Here is a 16,423-nt window from a genome sequence, read left to right as displayed (position 1 = left end):
GGGAGGAAATCCGAACCCCTTGCAGGGGAGGAGAAATTCGGAGGTGGAGATCCTAGAGGAAGAGAACGACATGCCTCCTCTAGAGCCTCTTTCGAGGAAAGAGATGAGTATGGGATATAATAGAAGAGGGGCTGATTTTGGTGGGAGGAGAGAGGGATCTCATCGCCGAGGTGCTGAATTCGAAAGAATTCAGCGTCGAGGGGGGATTTTGAAGGAAGAAGAGAGGAACGTCATCATCGAGGTGCTGAATTTGAAGGTATTCAGCATCGAGGTGATGATGTTGAAGGGAGGAGAGTGAGTATGGAGAGGGATCTACATCAAAATCATTAAATAATTAGAATATGTTAAAAATTCATTAAATTAAACAAAACAGGCAACCTACATAAGAAATAATACAAAAACAACTTAACAATAATAATAAACCTGAGATATTGAAACATAGTAAAACTCAAAAGAATAGATAATATTTTGATAAACAAAAAAGCAATACTTATCCTATTTTATGAGCTGTCTTGAATATCCCTATAACATTAGCAAGTTCTGCCTCCAATTCATTTTTCTTCAACTAAAAAGGAAAAGTTAAAGTTAAATAAAATTTAAAAAGATATAAGGAGATTTTCACATAATAAGAGGTGAAATATTGGAATATCAACTAAATACAATAATTAGCATTACCTTAATATCACACCTTTTTTTTCAAAAAGAATATTTCACTGGGCCTTTTCTAACTAAAGGCATGATTTGAATATCAAGCTTTTGAAGATGCATGAATATTCTAATATTGATGATCAAAGAGTTCAATAAGCGTTTTCAAATTCTCTTTTTTGGAAAATAACTTATGCATCAAAATCATTAAATAATTAAAATATGTTAAAATTTAATAAATTAAACAAAAGACAACCTACATAAAAAAATAATACAAATACAACTTGGCAGTAATAATAAACCTGAAAGATTGTAACATGGCATCTATAGCAAGCATAGCTATTTTAAAAATATTATTTTTAATTGCTTTCTCCATAGATTCTTGGAAATGATCACAAAAATCAAAAAATATTTTATCAATAAAATTTACAAAAAATTTAGTAGAACAAAATGAATGATAAAAAAATGATCAGAGAAAGAAAACAAACTGCTACTACAACATCTAAAAATGCAATGAACTATATGAAAAAATAAGGAATTTGAAAAAACATAACATTAAGAAAAATGGATGTAAATAAAGGCAATTGAAAAAACAAGTATATCCTAAAGAAGACCAAAATCTAAAATGGAAATGACCTTATCATACAAATGATTTTAAATATTCTATGAAAATAAATTTAGTTGTATTTTAATTGGCCATTTCATCATCATTCACTTTATTTCAATTATCTATGAATCAACATTTTCTATTCACTCCAGCAAAGTTTTGCCTAAAGCACTAAATCTACTCTTCACAAACTATTTTAAAACAACTTTATCCATGTCACATTGTCAACCCCTTCACATTCTGAATCCTCAAATATAATACTCTTCTAATTGATATATTTTCTATCTTTTATTGCACATTCCTAAGTACACAAGTTTATTTTTAATAACCTTATCTTGAATAGATATCCATTATGTTAATACAATCATTTCTTAATTTATCCCACTCACGCTTTTCATAGATGCACCTTAATATTATTAGAGCTTTATTCCAATTATCTATAAATAAGCATTTTTTTATTCACTCCAACTGAGTGTTGCTTGAAGCATTAAATCTAGTCTTCACAAATTATTTTAAACAACTTCTATCTATGTTAAGGTCAACCCTTTCACATTCATAATCCTCAAATATAATTTATATACTTATCTAATGGGTGTATATTTTATATTTTATTGTACATATACTAAGTGTACAAGTTTATGTTCAATAACATTATATTTAATATATATCACTAATCATTTCTTAATTTATCCCTCTTAATGTTTTTCATGTACATACATTAACATTCTCATTTTTTTTCAAACTTCTTTTAATTATCAATACTTTTTTACTATTCAATAATCGAATCCCTACATCTTTAAACTTTTTATCACTTGGCTACATTATATTTCACTTTCCTTCTTCTTTAGAATTATATTTGCTATAAATAAAAATATTGAATATTTCTATTTTGCACACTATACTTGTTTCAAGATTTAAAATATTATTATTATCATCATTATCCTATAGTAAAATTCAATTTTTAACACATTCTAAAAGCATATTTATTTTTCATGAAGATTTTAAAAACCTTCTCACTCACATCACCAAACACCCTTTTAGTCTACCATCTATTTATTAAAAATCTTTAAACCTTCTCACTCCCATCACCAATCTCCCTTTTAGTCTATCATCTATTTATCGCATAATAAGTATGGTTCAATTAAAGAATATCAATTTGCCCCGCTAAGTAATAGGTCTTGAAAATTTAACAATATTGCACATTTCAAATTCAACCAGGTTATCCTAGAGCAATTAATTCTTTTCATTGTTTTCTTAATACTAAGATATACATTCATAACTACTTTTATATATTTATTGTTTAAATCCTTCTAAAATTATCATATAATCTTTATAAGAAAAACACTCTCTAAAAGAATTTGATCTATGATTTGGTGGCTCTAATTAGTAAAACTAGTTGACAATTATTATTCTTATCATTTTTTAAAGTATTTTAAGATCATAGACTATTGTGATATCAAATATAATTTCTCCCATTGCATTTCTATGCCTTAATCAATATCCATAATGAATTCTATCATAGTTTATCTTACTAGAATACCTATATTCATTTTAAGTCAAACAAAACTCTTTCTTCCTTAAGCATATACATATTAGTAATTCATCCAACTCTTCCCCAAACTAATATTTGAAAAAAAAATTCTAATAAAACATAAGTATAAGCACAAACCATATTATAATATTATTATGATAATTATCTTAAAAGAAATCACCATATCAATAATTTTATTCATTGAACAATTTTAAACTTCAAGGATCTATACAATACTATCATTGCTCAATTCTTATTATCAACCTTTCCACCATACAATAACTTCTAACTTTTGTTTCAATTTTTTACCATATCCATTTAGTTGATTGTAAATAAATAACATTTTCTTCCATTAATTGTGTACAACATTATAGCAACTCCTAAAAAAGTATGTCAATAACAATGATCATTTTAGGTCAAGCACATTCCAAACTAAAAGAATATGAACAAGATTAAAATCACTTCCTAATGAATATGAATAGGATTCATTATGGCTTAGATACTAAAAGCTAAAAACTATCTTTGCAATCTCAAATAAACCTATGACATTTCTTGCAAATCAAATAATAAAATTGTTTTTAAATTAACTCTTTAAGCACCAAGTTAACCTTTCTTAAATATTATATTTTAATGATTTAAAGTTTTAAATATATGACTCAATATAGTTAAAATGTCAAAGTTAATCAAAAAATGGGATCAAGTATTGTAAATCTATTGCATTAAATAAAAAAATATATAAATTAGAAAATAACTTCTAGAGTTAAAACCAATTTAAGTTATGAAAGCACAACCTAATTTGTATTGAGTTATAATAGATTCTCAAAAAAACATAAACCAAATGCTATAGAACTACAATTAGCTCAACTATGTCATATAGATTTGAGTATTAGGTGACAAAGATAGAATTCACTATGGAAGGATATGAAAGAAAAATAACAACATATAGTAAAAAATTATAATCACACAAAAAAGCAAAAAAATAGATCTGACACTTAATGCTACATACAAAAAGAATAATTGGAAGAGGATTCATAAAGTTGGTCAAAATAATAAAGGAGAAGCTATTGATTATGATTAATAATTCAAAATTATGGCAAGAATTCATTATCGTAGAGTAAAATATCACATCAAATAAATTCAAGAAATCAATACTTTTCTACACTATATCCATTAATATAGACTAAATAGTGAATAAATTAGATTAATAGAAATCATACTCAACAACCTACAAAGATCAACCTTTAAAGAGTAAACTATACATATCGCGTCAATCAATGTCAACAACTATCTCAGCTCCCATCAGGCTACTTGGTAGATTGCGACCCCTAGTTGAAGCACTATAAATAGAAAATAACTTCAAGAGTTAAAACCAATTTAAGTTATGAAAACAGCCTAATTTGTATTTAGTTTTAATAGATTTTCAAAAAAACATAAACCAAATGCTACATAACTACAATTAGCCCAACTATGTCATATAGATTTGAGTATTAGATGATATAGAGTTAACCAATAGGCAAAGATGATTGTGAAGAAATAAAATAAGTTAAAGTACTTATATGATAAATTAATAAAAATATAATAACACATGATTTTATATATTGGGCAAGCAAGTGTGTCTACACTAATATGCAAGAAGATAGAATCACTATGGAAAGATAATGAAAGAAAATAACAGCATATAGTATAAAATAAAAATAAAAATAAAAACAAAAAATAGACTTGACACTCAATGCTACCTACAAATAGAATAAAGAGAAGAGGTTTCATAAAATTGGTCAAAATAATAAAGAAAAAGCTAGTGATTTTGATTAATAATTCAAATTTATGATGAGAATTTATTATTGTAGAGTAAAATATCACATCAAATAAACTAAAGAAATCAGTACTTTCCTACACTAGGTCCATTAATATAGACTAAATAGTGAATAAATAAGATTAATAGAAATCATACTCAGCAACCTACAAAGATCTACCTCTAAAGAGCAAACTATACATATCGCGTCAATCAATGTCAACAACTATCTCAGCTCCCATCAGGCAACTTGGTTGATTGTGACCCCTAGTTGATGCACTAAACATAACTAATTGGCAACAAGAAGAGTAGGGAAGAACAATCGTATGCGTTCATGCTCCATTATGGAGGAGGCTAATAAAAGTTGCATGATGATCACTATCCCTTATTCAAGAATTGGAAATATATTACATTAAATAATGAAAATATAAAATAGAAAATAAATTCTAGAGTAAACAAATTAGGTTATGAAAACACAATCTTATTTGTATTAGCCTATAATTGATTATCATAAAAACATAAATCAAATACTATAGAACTACAATTAGCCCAACTATACATATAGATTTGAGTATTAGGCAACAAAGTGTCACCAATAGACAAAGTTGATTGTGAAGAAATAAAAAAGTTAAAAGTACTTATATGATACATTAATAAAAAATATAATAACAAATGATTTTATATATTGGGCAAGCAAGTTTGTCTAAAAATACACCACTATGCAAGAAGATAAAATCTTTATGGAAAGATTATGAAAGAAAAATAACAACATATAGTAAAAAATTAAAAAATAAAATTAAAAAAAAAAACATAAAATAGACTTGACACTTAATGTTGCATACAAAACGAACGTCATGCTTGTTTGCTTCAATGCACAAAAATCAACACTAATATGAATAGTATTGTCATGCTTTCTTGCTTACATTCATTGGCTTATCATTCTATTTGATTCATTTTTGTCACCTTGTTATTTATTTTGAATATCTATTGAAATCTGCATATCCAATCATAAAGAGAATTACAATATTACCACCTGCATTTGCAATGCTTTTTTAACAGAATCAGCTTTGTATTATCATGATAATGTTTTCTATTCAAAAACATAGTTTGTCTCAACCCTATTCCTACTTTGAGATCAGCCTTAATTCTTAAGCATTTATGATCTCTATGAAGAAACCTCGAATACTAATGTTAACTTAATAAAACCTGTTGGATTCATGCAATTGTAATAGGTTAATTATGTCACTTAAAAAGTATTAATAATAAACATAATAAAATGAATAAAAATAGGAATAATAAAAATAGAAAAAAAAATTAATTATTAAATATATGTTTCATAATTAATTCAAATTTTCATTAAGGAACAATAATTAGCATTCGACTAGCTACACAAAAAATATTTTCTTTATTTATATCAGCACAAGTAAAGTTGAATTCTGCCTACTAAATATCAAAATAATGTCAATAAAGCTCCAACACACTTTCCTATCTTAACTAATCTAGATATGACATGAAACAACTATATAGACATTCATAAGATGATGGACTAACATGTTTTATAATAAATCTCAATGAGCTCAAAGACATTATATACATCACATTAGTACAAAATCTTTGATGTTAATAAGAAATACCATCGAAGCAAAATAAACAAGATACATTAAAATCTTATGTTCTAATAAAACAACATAAAGTGACAAATAATGCTAAAAATTTCCTTCATGTTAATTTGGTATGCTAACTTCTTTTGGATTAAAAAACTTGCTTTAAGAAAAGAGCTCTTTAGAACAAGCAAAATATATTAAAGCATATAGCCATATTAAAAATGAAAATATATGCCCAACAAAATGAACACCTACTTTTTTTAAGTACCTTGAAAAATGAGTTAAAACAATAATATTGGATGCTTGTCCAATTATGGAAGAAACTTATACTTCGCTTGAGGTATAGACTCAATGCATTCACGGTATTTAAAAATAAAAAAAGCATAAGCTTCTTAAACTTTAAAAGCTTCAAACTTAAGTGAAAAGTGTGAGCTTCAAAGGTCAAAGCAAAAGCTCCAATCGCATTAACATTCAAGCTCATAGCTTCAAATTATTTTAGAAGAGCTTCAATGGGATGAAAAAAAATAAGTATTAGAGTGATTGTTCTTAAAAAAAAAACCCCACCCATTAAAAAGCATCAGCTAAAGTTGCAAGAAACTTATGTATTTATGGCATCTTGTTTGCATGAATCGGTATAAGTATTATTGTAGTATCTCTAAACATTCCTAAAGAATTCTTGAGACTAGGTGGCTACCTTCCATAGACTTCTTCTATCAAATAATATCTGCAAGTACATAACATAAGGAAATACATGATAAAAAATATAAATAACATCTTATCATAACTATGAGGACACAAACCTAATCAACAAAGAAATAGGCATACACATCAGGCTGAAACTAATGAAAAAAGTAGAGCAAGAGAACAACATCAATTTTTCAAATAATGAAGAAATATTTTTAGATAAGCAAATATGCTAAACACCATTTACTAAAAGATTTTTTACCTCTAATCCAAACAAGTAAAAAGTGTGAAAATCCATAACATTATATGCTATGAATGCGTCTTAATAAAAATCTGGTAGCAAAATCCATCGCAGGAACATACCTTCTTATGAGCAACAAAATCACCATATTGTAAAGCAAATGTATCACAGCTTTTCTCATATAGGTCCATCACATCATCAGATAAAGGAGAACCCGAACCAATAATTGGAACATCAATAAACCCCAAAAGATGCAGCTGCTGGCAAAGGGAAGCTAAACCATAGACAAAGTGGGCTACATATTTTTGGTTGAGACAATCAATACAATTTGAACGAAGTAAACCATTTTGAAGCATAGATTTTTTTCCAAAAAATAAGTTTATTCCACAATGCTTTCTAATGTCTCTCTCGTAGAGAAAGAAGATTTCCCCTTGTTAACTTTCTAGCACCGATCTCCAATGATGATAGAAACACAATATTTTCTATAATTATTTATTGATCGATAGCAACCATCTCCACTCTTGTGACGCATGATCTCTAAGACCAAGACTTCATTAGAACATTAAATTCATTGTCCCTAATCTCGCAAAGCTTAAAATGTGAAGTAGACTAAAAAAAATTATATTTTTCTCCTCAATAAATGATACTTTTATCATCTTCACGAAGCTGACAAAAACCTCAAAGATATGCCAGAGTAGTCACTAGTCATGCCAGCTCTATCACTTTCTAGTATGCAAAACTTTATAACGTAAAATGCAGCAAAATATGTGTTCATACATCACAAAAAATTATTAAGTAAACGTAGATAAGTGTAGAGCTTTCAATACCCCATCTTTAGATATATCATTGCAAAATTGTGTTGTGCTTAAACAGTTCAAGCATGCATAAATATATGCTCCAAAGAATAAGAGATTGCTTTTCTTGTTCACAACGGCATTGAAAAAATCATGAAATTACAAGATATTCCTATAATATCAATTATAATTAAAAAACAACTTTTATTGAAAAGTAATTTGCAACCTTCAACAACTTGAGGTGTCCAGACAAAGATATGCCAAAAAAAATGATTACCATATGCAATTGTAGAACAGGATGGATTACGCATTATGAAATAAATTGAGGAATTCTAAAATAAAAAAGCATAAAACAACTATCAACAAAAAAAGTGTTAAATAATTACCCATAGCCTTGAGAGATTAAATTTGATGTTCTAATAAGTCTTATAGCCATCAAAGATCCCAAAGAAGTGTGATGGAAAAGATGTTCCTCATACCATGATATGCTGGGAAGCATCTAGAAATTAGAAAAAAATTAGAAACAAAGTAATCATTTAAATGCAAAGAATTAAGAAACCAAGAAGAATTAATGCATGTGTATAAAATTCTTGTATAATTATTTAGTATTTTTATTTTCTTGGATAGTACGCAGTATGTTTTTTATGTCGTACTAACATGAATTAAGGTCGTTGTATGAGAAAGGGAAAATAGCAAGATCTTCTAAATATAGAGAAACAACTTATAAAAATAAAGTCAAGCTAAATGCATAAGAAAATACATATCAGCTTATTCAAATCAGTTCGTACTAAAATGTATCCTAGATAAGCATAATTTTCATTCACCAAAGAATAGAGCAAAAAGACAACACTCTCATAGGCCAAAAATCTATAAATGAGACAAGAGTTAGTAACTTAATAAATCAATTAGTTATTACTAAAAAGAAATTCTTGAAAGCACCAGTAATAATTCAACATCATTTTATCAAAGCTTAATACATAAAGGTTAGCATGCATTGTTATATGACTTTAAGTACAACAAAACAATTAAGTAATGTGAGGACTGAGGGTTTAAGTACATCATTTCATCAAGTTTAATAAAAAATGGTTAACATGTAATGTTATATATGACTTTAAGTACAACAAAAACAATTAAGTAATAGGAGGACGGAGAGTTAGGGAGAAAACCCCAAACCTAGGCCCGGCCCACCTTGATTTCTCACCGCAGCCACACTAAGGTTTCCAGTGTGATTTGAGCGTGCGTTAACCCTTCGGCTTCGAGACCTTCGGCGAGCACTGAAAGAGTTTGGGAGAAAACCCTAACCCAAGGCCCCACCCACCTTCGATTTCTCACCGCAGCCACACCATCGTTTGTGGCGTGATTTGAGCGCAGAGAGAAAGAGCGAGACACTTCTTTGATTCCTTGGCCTTCCGCCTAAACCCTTCGGCTTTGAGACCTTCGACGATGACACAGAGTTTGAGAGAAAACCCCAACCCTAGGCCCCACCCACCTTCGATTCCTCACCGCAGCCACACCATCGTTTCCGCCATGATTTGAGCGGAGAGAGAAAGACCGAATCGCTTCTTTGATTACTTGGCATGGCCTAAACCCTTCAAGAAGAAAGGAAAGAAAGAGAGTCCGTTTGTTCGTCTCAGTCGCACTCTTAAATTAGTTTGTCCTAAATGCCCTTATAGCCGTTACTTACATCTACAATATTCCAATATGCTGAAAAAATAAAAATTATTTTTTACATTTCCCAAAAAAAATATCTTCTGCTATACATTTTAATAAGTGAACTATTAATTAGATAAATAATAAATTAATATGAATTCATATTTTAGAATTCTAAATTAAAAAAGAAATTTTTATTTAATTATTGAATTCAATGTTATATGTGTAAATATATAATAAAAGAGTTTGGATTAACATCATTAAATATAAATAAGAAAGATATTAATCCCCATAAATTTTTTTAATGGATTGATTTATAGACTATTTAATTAATCTCCGTTGATAAAATATTCTTTTGATTTTGATATAGAAATAATATAATAAGAAAAAGAAGTAATGAGGAAAATTTTGAAGATAATTTAAGAGAGTTTACTAAAAAATTAAGATCTCATCTAAAGAATTAATGATATATACAGGGGCGGAGTCAGGATTTTGTTCATGTGAGGGCACAAAATATTGAAGTTAAAAAAAACCCTCAACCTTTTTCATCCGGGCTTGGGACCGGCATTGGCGGTTTTAAAATTTTTTTTTTAAAACATTAGATTCATTATAAAAACATAAAATATATAGTAAAGCAAAAAACTTACAATTGAGGACATGGTGTTGATATTCTTCTTCTATGTTATCTATAATTTCTCCCGTCGAGTCTTCATTTTTTGAAATCGTTGTACAATCAAGTCATTGTCAATACAACTAAAAATATCTTTTTCAATATAAGTAAGTAAACAGTCATTCATCCAGGAGTCTCCCATGCGATTGCGTAAACGATTCTTTATAATTTTCATTGCAGAAAAAGCCCGTTCAACTGTTGCTGTAGCAATTGGCAAAATCAGAGCAAGCTTTATAAGTGAGAACACCAAAGGAAATATATCATGCTTTCTTGTCTCAACTAATTTCTGAGCAAGTTTTCCAAGTCCTTTTAAATTCATAAATGCATCATTCGATCTCATATCAACAATAAAATTTTCTATTTGATTGTCTAGTATGATGAGATCCATTTCAAAGAAATCTGACGGATAAAATTTTGCAAGACGAAGCAATCGTTCTTTATCAAAATCTGAAAATGACTGATATGAATTCAAACATGCCACACATATAAGTAATTATGTATTAATTTCATCAAATCTATTGTTAAGCTCTTGAAGTTGCAAATACGCTTGATAATACTATACTCCAACCAAGCTTTGTGATCATCAAACCATGCAGGATTAAATTTGCGAAATCTATCACCAAATTGAGTACGCGGGAATTCATGATCACGCGGTTGATACGGTCCTTTTAACAAATAATGTCTCCTGATACTATCCCTCTCGTTATGATGATAATCTAAATTTTTTTTCCTCAATCCTGGATCGGCAGGGATATCCAAAAAATTAATTTCTACACGGGTATGTTTGCTTTGTGTATTGTCTTCTTCACATAATGTTTTGTAGTCATCTTCAACAACTTTTCTTTTGAAATACCTATCCATGCTAAATTAAATGAAAAAAAAAATATCAATTATAAAAAAAAAATATAAAACTTGCTTCAAGTTCAAGTATAATAATAAAACTTCAAACTTCAACCTGCTTGCACGGCAACCAAACTTCACATAATGTTTTGTAGTATATTATAAAGAAAAAAAACAATGGACAAAATTACATGAATAAAATTTCATGCAATAAAAAAATAATAGAGAAAATGCAAGAGATCAGAATACCTGCTTGCACGGCGGTTCTGAAACCAAACTTCAACCTTCTTGGCAAGAGCAAGCTTCTGTTTTTAAAGCTTGGCAAGAGCTTAGAGCAAGCTTCAAATCCGATGATTCAGCTGCTTGGCAAATTCAAGTTTTTGTTTCTTAAGCCATACACATCAAAAAAAATATTTTAGATGAGATAGTAATCTAACCGGGTTGAGGCAAGTAGGCAACGGGTGTTGTGTGACGTTGAACGGGTGGCCGGCGGCAGGATTCGAATTCCTCCGGTGCCGAGAAAAACCTGTGCTGTACTGCTCTGCGACGTTGAACGGGTGGCCGGCGGCGGGATTTGAATTCCTCCGGCGCTGAGAAAAACAGGGGTGTTGTACTGTTGTGCGACGTTGAACGGGTGGCCGGCGGCGAGATTCGAATTCCTCCGGCGACGAGAAAAACAGGGGTGTTGTGTGACGTTGAATGGGTGGCCGGCGGAGGGATTTGAATTCCTCCGGCGCTGAGAAAAACATGTCCTCGAATTTCTGCGGAGTAGGAATAGGGAAAGTCAGAATAAGAATAGGGAAAGGCGGAAGGCATGCGTTGAGAACCTGAGAGGAAATATTATTAATGTGTTACTCCTTACTATAACAACTTAATATTTATTTATTTAATGTTTTATAAATATTATTAATACTATGTTATTCCCAAAGTCAGCGGGGGCCACTGCCCCCATGGCCCCCACACTGCATCCGCCCATGGATATATACAATTAAATGTATAAATATTACATCATATGTTATAATCATTAAATAAAATTCTTAAATTAATGATGAAATCTAATATATATATATATATATAATAAGCTAAATCAAATCAAGTTTTTTAAAGCTTTTATAAAATGATCATGAAATCTAATATATATATATATATATATAATAAGCTAAATCAAATCAAGTTTTTTAAAGCTTTTATAAAATGATCATGATTAAGACATTTTGGTAGCATTGTGCTTTGCTTGAATAAAATTTAAAAAATTGAATTGAACCAATCTAATTTCGCTTGTCATGTTCGATAGTTAAAATATTAGTTCGATTATTTTGTTCTAGTTTTGAATTTCTTTGATTTAATATTTTTAGTTCTTTTTTTTTTAATTCCAAACTCGATCTATAAACCCTTATTGACATCCTACTAAATAGAATAAAATAAAAACCCCACAAAAATATATCATGATTAATGATGAACAAATTATTCAAACAAAGTCCACCTAAAAATTTAAATATCAGTGGTGATAATTTACAAACATTTATATTTGACCAAATTTTAACATTCAAGTTTATTTTATAACATTTATTATTAAAAAATTCTTCAAAAATTTTATGTAAATTTATTTTCTCCCCAAGTCTTGTTTTATGTGTTTTTATATTGTTAAAGAACCAACATCAAAAATTGAAATTAATTTTAGTTTTATCCCTATGAATTATTTCAATCGAACTTTTCATAAATAGTTGACTCTTCTTATTCAATTTATTTATTACTGATACATCATCTAAAATCGGCTTGACCGAGCATGAATCTCGATGCATATCTTAATTGAAACTTTCAAAATTAAATATAGGACCACATAAACTTAAATTTTAGCAAACTTATAGTCAAACTAAACATCTTGATGAGGCGAACCCGGCGTCACCAAAATTTCTCCAAATCAAGCCCAAATGGGCTCAAATTGATGACTTGAAACATATTTGAAAGCTTTCGAATATTAATTGGGCAATCAAATGATATCCAAATATGACATGCTTATATTCGAATCAAGCGAGTCGATGAAACGAATCTAATGAGCCCAAAAATTCTTAATTTTGATGTCGACATTAAGGCACTTAAAGACTTGACGAATGCTCTATGATTGAGGAAATCAATATTAGTCTGATGGAGCACTTCGAATTTTCTTCGTTTCTTCTCCATATTTACGGAGCATGCCACTCTAAAAATTGATAAATAGACATCCTCTCCCTACATAAAAGAGACCTTTGGGGGCTTGGACGTTAGGCTAGAGATTCAAGAGAGCTCTAAGGCATTAATCCTAGAATATCACTGCTGGTAAACCCTCTCTACTTGGTCACCGCCACCAAACTTTTAAAAGCAGATCGTCGATGAACGTCCAACTGGATGCCACCATCGGACCTTAGCTAGGTTATTGTCGCTGGACCTTTCCCCTATCATCGCCTCCGAACCTTGATCCAGCCTCCACCATCAGGTCTCCACTCTAACCTCCTACTAACTATGGTCCACAGACCACCGTCACCCAACTATAGTCCCTCCAACCTTCATCATCTATTGAATGCAATTTCTTAAACCTTTTTTACCCATCGATTATGGTCCCCCAACTTCTTTCATATGACATCAATCCATTTGACTTCAGTAGCCAAACTACAGTCGTCCCAACCTCCATCATTCAACTATGGTACCTCTGACCACTATCGCACAATAATAGTCCTTCTAATATTCATTATTTGTTAACTACAGTTCCTCTGATCTTCATTGCTTGCTAACTATCGTCGCACCAACCTCTTTAACCTAATAATGATCCCTCCGACCACCATCGCTTGACTATAGTCCCTTCGACCTTCGTCGCCCCACTATGATCCCTTTAATCTCTATCACTATTGCAATTAGGGAGCCCGAGCTTATGTTTTGATGATAACAAATATTATTAAACTTTATCTAGTTTCTTATATTTATTTTATTGCATATTTTTTGTGTGTACTAGCATTTCAGGTACAATATGCACCAAGCACCGCCAATAGATCAAGGCTCAAGATTGGATAATATAGGATTGATTTCTATAAGAGTCTGTATTTTTATCTTTCTTGAGTTAATATATTATAAAAGGTGTATGTTAGCATATCAATCGTACAAACACACATGGGAAATGAAAATTAATTATTTAATTTTTTTAATATCATACTATATGATTTGGATTATACTAAATGATATAAGTAATAGAAATTAAATAAAATATTTAAATTAAGTGAACTAAATTTTGAACTAATTGTACTATATGAATTGAAGCGTACAAGATTATCAGTTGTAATCACGAAATCCCATCGCCAGTCAAATTTAGGCAATATTTTAAAATTAACAAATTATTTTATTCGTATTGTACGCATATGTTTATATTGTATGATATTTATGAAAGTTCATTAGGGATGTTAGGCCCTTATGAACTAGCCCAAGATTAATTAAGAGAGAGGTGAATTGGTTGCTAAAGATCATTTAAAACAAAACTACACACCAAAATCACCACAAAGAAATCAACGATGCGAAAATTAAATGTGGAAGTAATAAAGGAAAGAATACACCAGATTTATAGTGGTTCGGTTAAACCTTGATGCTATCAAGAAATTATGTACTTTTATTTATATTTGGACAATAGTATATTTTGTTTTCTTTTCTTTTTTAGATATCCAATGATGGGAAAGCATCCAATGATCATGGTAGGTAGTGCATATGGCTTGGTAGACCTTTGGTTTGCTGGCTCGATTGGTCCCTGGCTGGTGGTGGTTCACGGGTTGGCTGTTTTGGAGCATTCGGTATTGAGCTTATTCTCTAAGTTGCTTGAGCTGAAGTTTAGTAGCTCTTTAATTCTCAAAAGGTACCTCATTATGAAGTTTACTTTTGGAGGGGCCTTGTCCCTTTCCCTTCCGCTTTCTTCTTATCTCTTGGGAATCCGTGGCTTATATTTATTGGGAGATGACTTCTGTGCATAAGAATTTATGTTGGGATGCTTTACCTCTTGGGATCTCACGGCTGGGCTCCTTCTTTCATGACTGTCCCTCGTTTCCCGTAGCCGTGACTCTCGGTCCGTGCTGTTTCCTCGTCTCCCGTGGCTGTCTCCTTGGTTCCTGGTTTGGGTGTTTTTCCGTGAGCTTGGGGGGAAGATTCTTATGCTTAATGCTTTGGTTCTAATGAAAAATTAAAGTCTTATGGCTCTTGGCATTCCTCTCTCTTGCCTATAAATATGATAAAATGTTGTGAAGAGAAGGGAGTTGATATTTGTGAGCATATTTGCTATTAACCTACGGGTTTATTCAGAAACCCTGCAGGCTCTTTCCAACCTTCTTTTCTCATCCCATCCGGAAATCCTGCGGGCTCTTTCCACCCTTTCTTCTCGGGATTCTAATCTCTTCGTCTCTCCGCAAGTGCCACTCCTTATGTATCATTCTTCTCAAAGTAAAACAACTTTAGGGTGTCGTATCAGAGTTGATTTGAAGCATCTATTGAAGAAATTGGACAATCTTGCAGTGGTGGACTATCGGTTTGCTAGTTCTAAGCACTTTACTTATTTAACCTACAAATTCGATGCATGTGAGGAACCCGCTCTGACAATTGTCTGAGGATAGAGTCTTTTTAAATTTCTTTATTTCTTTAAAATCTCCTAGCATCTTTTGTTGTGTTTGTCAAGTTTTAGGTCGTTTGCGTTTATTTAATAAAGTTTATTTTAAGTTCTACTCATTTTGTCAGTTTTCTTCTTGTGTGTCTACATCAATTTGGTATCAGAGCAAGTTCGTCTTTTTTTCTGTTTTTAAGAGTCTTTCTCTTTCGTGTCAAAAAAGATAAAAAAAATGGCTAATGAATAAGGAGATCGGCAACAAGTGATGCAGCAATTAAATGATTTGCAACATCAAATTAATACGGTAGCTAAGGCCATTGCTAATTTAAATGTAAATCAAGCTAACACTAATCCTAGCATTATATCTTCTGGGAGTGAAGTGGAAGAACCTAGAAATCGAAATAGGCGATAAAGAAATTGGGATCACGGAAATAAAATCGACGTTCATAATTTTGAAGGAAAATTGCAACCTGAACAATTCATAGAATGGGTAGAAAAAATGGATCAGTTTTTTGAATGGAAAGAAATTTCGGATAATGGAAAAGTTAAATTTGCAAGCTTGAAACTAACGAGACATGCATTAACTTGGTGGAAAAACTTACAAAACAATAGATTAAGAAGAGGCAAAGAAAAAATTCAAACTTGGGATAGAATGAAAGAAAAGATGAAAGGAAAATTTTTACCTTCTGTTCACTCGAGAACTATTTTGCAGGAGTTTAACAATTTGCGTCAAGGTAATCAAACTGTAGAAGAATA

At 30.6% G+C, this 16,423-nt stretch overlaps 1 long non-coding RNA gene across 1 annotated transcript; it reads right to left on the bottom strand.

Moving 5' to 3' along the window:
• Positions 1–61: 61 nt before the first annotated feature.
• On the bottom strand, positions 62–9,533 carry LOC110109020. The gene is made up of 3 exons (XR_002304528.2): positions 9,087–9,533; positions 8,285–8,397; positions 62–565 (listed from the first exon to the last, which is right to left on the bottom strand). It is a non-coding gene; the product is annotated as an uncharacterized LOC110109020 (long non-coding RNA).
• Between the last annotated feature and the right edge of the window lie 6,890 nt (positions 9,534–16,423).

This window comes from Dendrobium catenatum, unplaced genomic scaffold, assembly GCF_001605985.2.
Source record: "Dendrobium catenatum unplaced genomic scaffold, ASM160598v2 fragScaff_scaffold_662, whole genome shotgun sequence".
Taxonomy (NCBI): Eukaryota; Viridiplantae; Streptophyta; class Magnoliopsida; order Asparagales; family Orchidaceae; genus Dendrobium; species Dendrobium catenatum.
The sequence above is the reverse complement of the archived record's forward strand: the minus strand, read 5'-3'. Positions and strand labels throughout refer to the sequence as shown.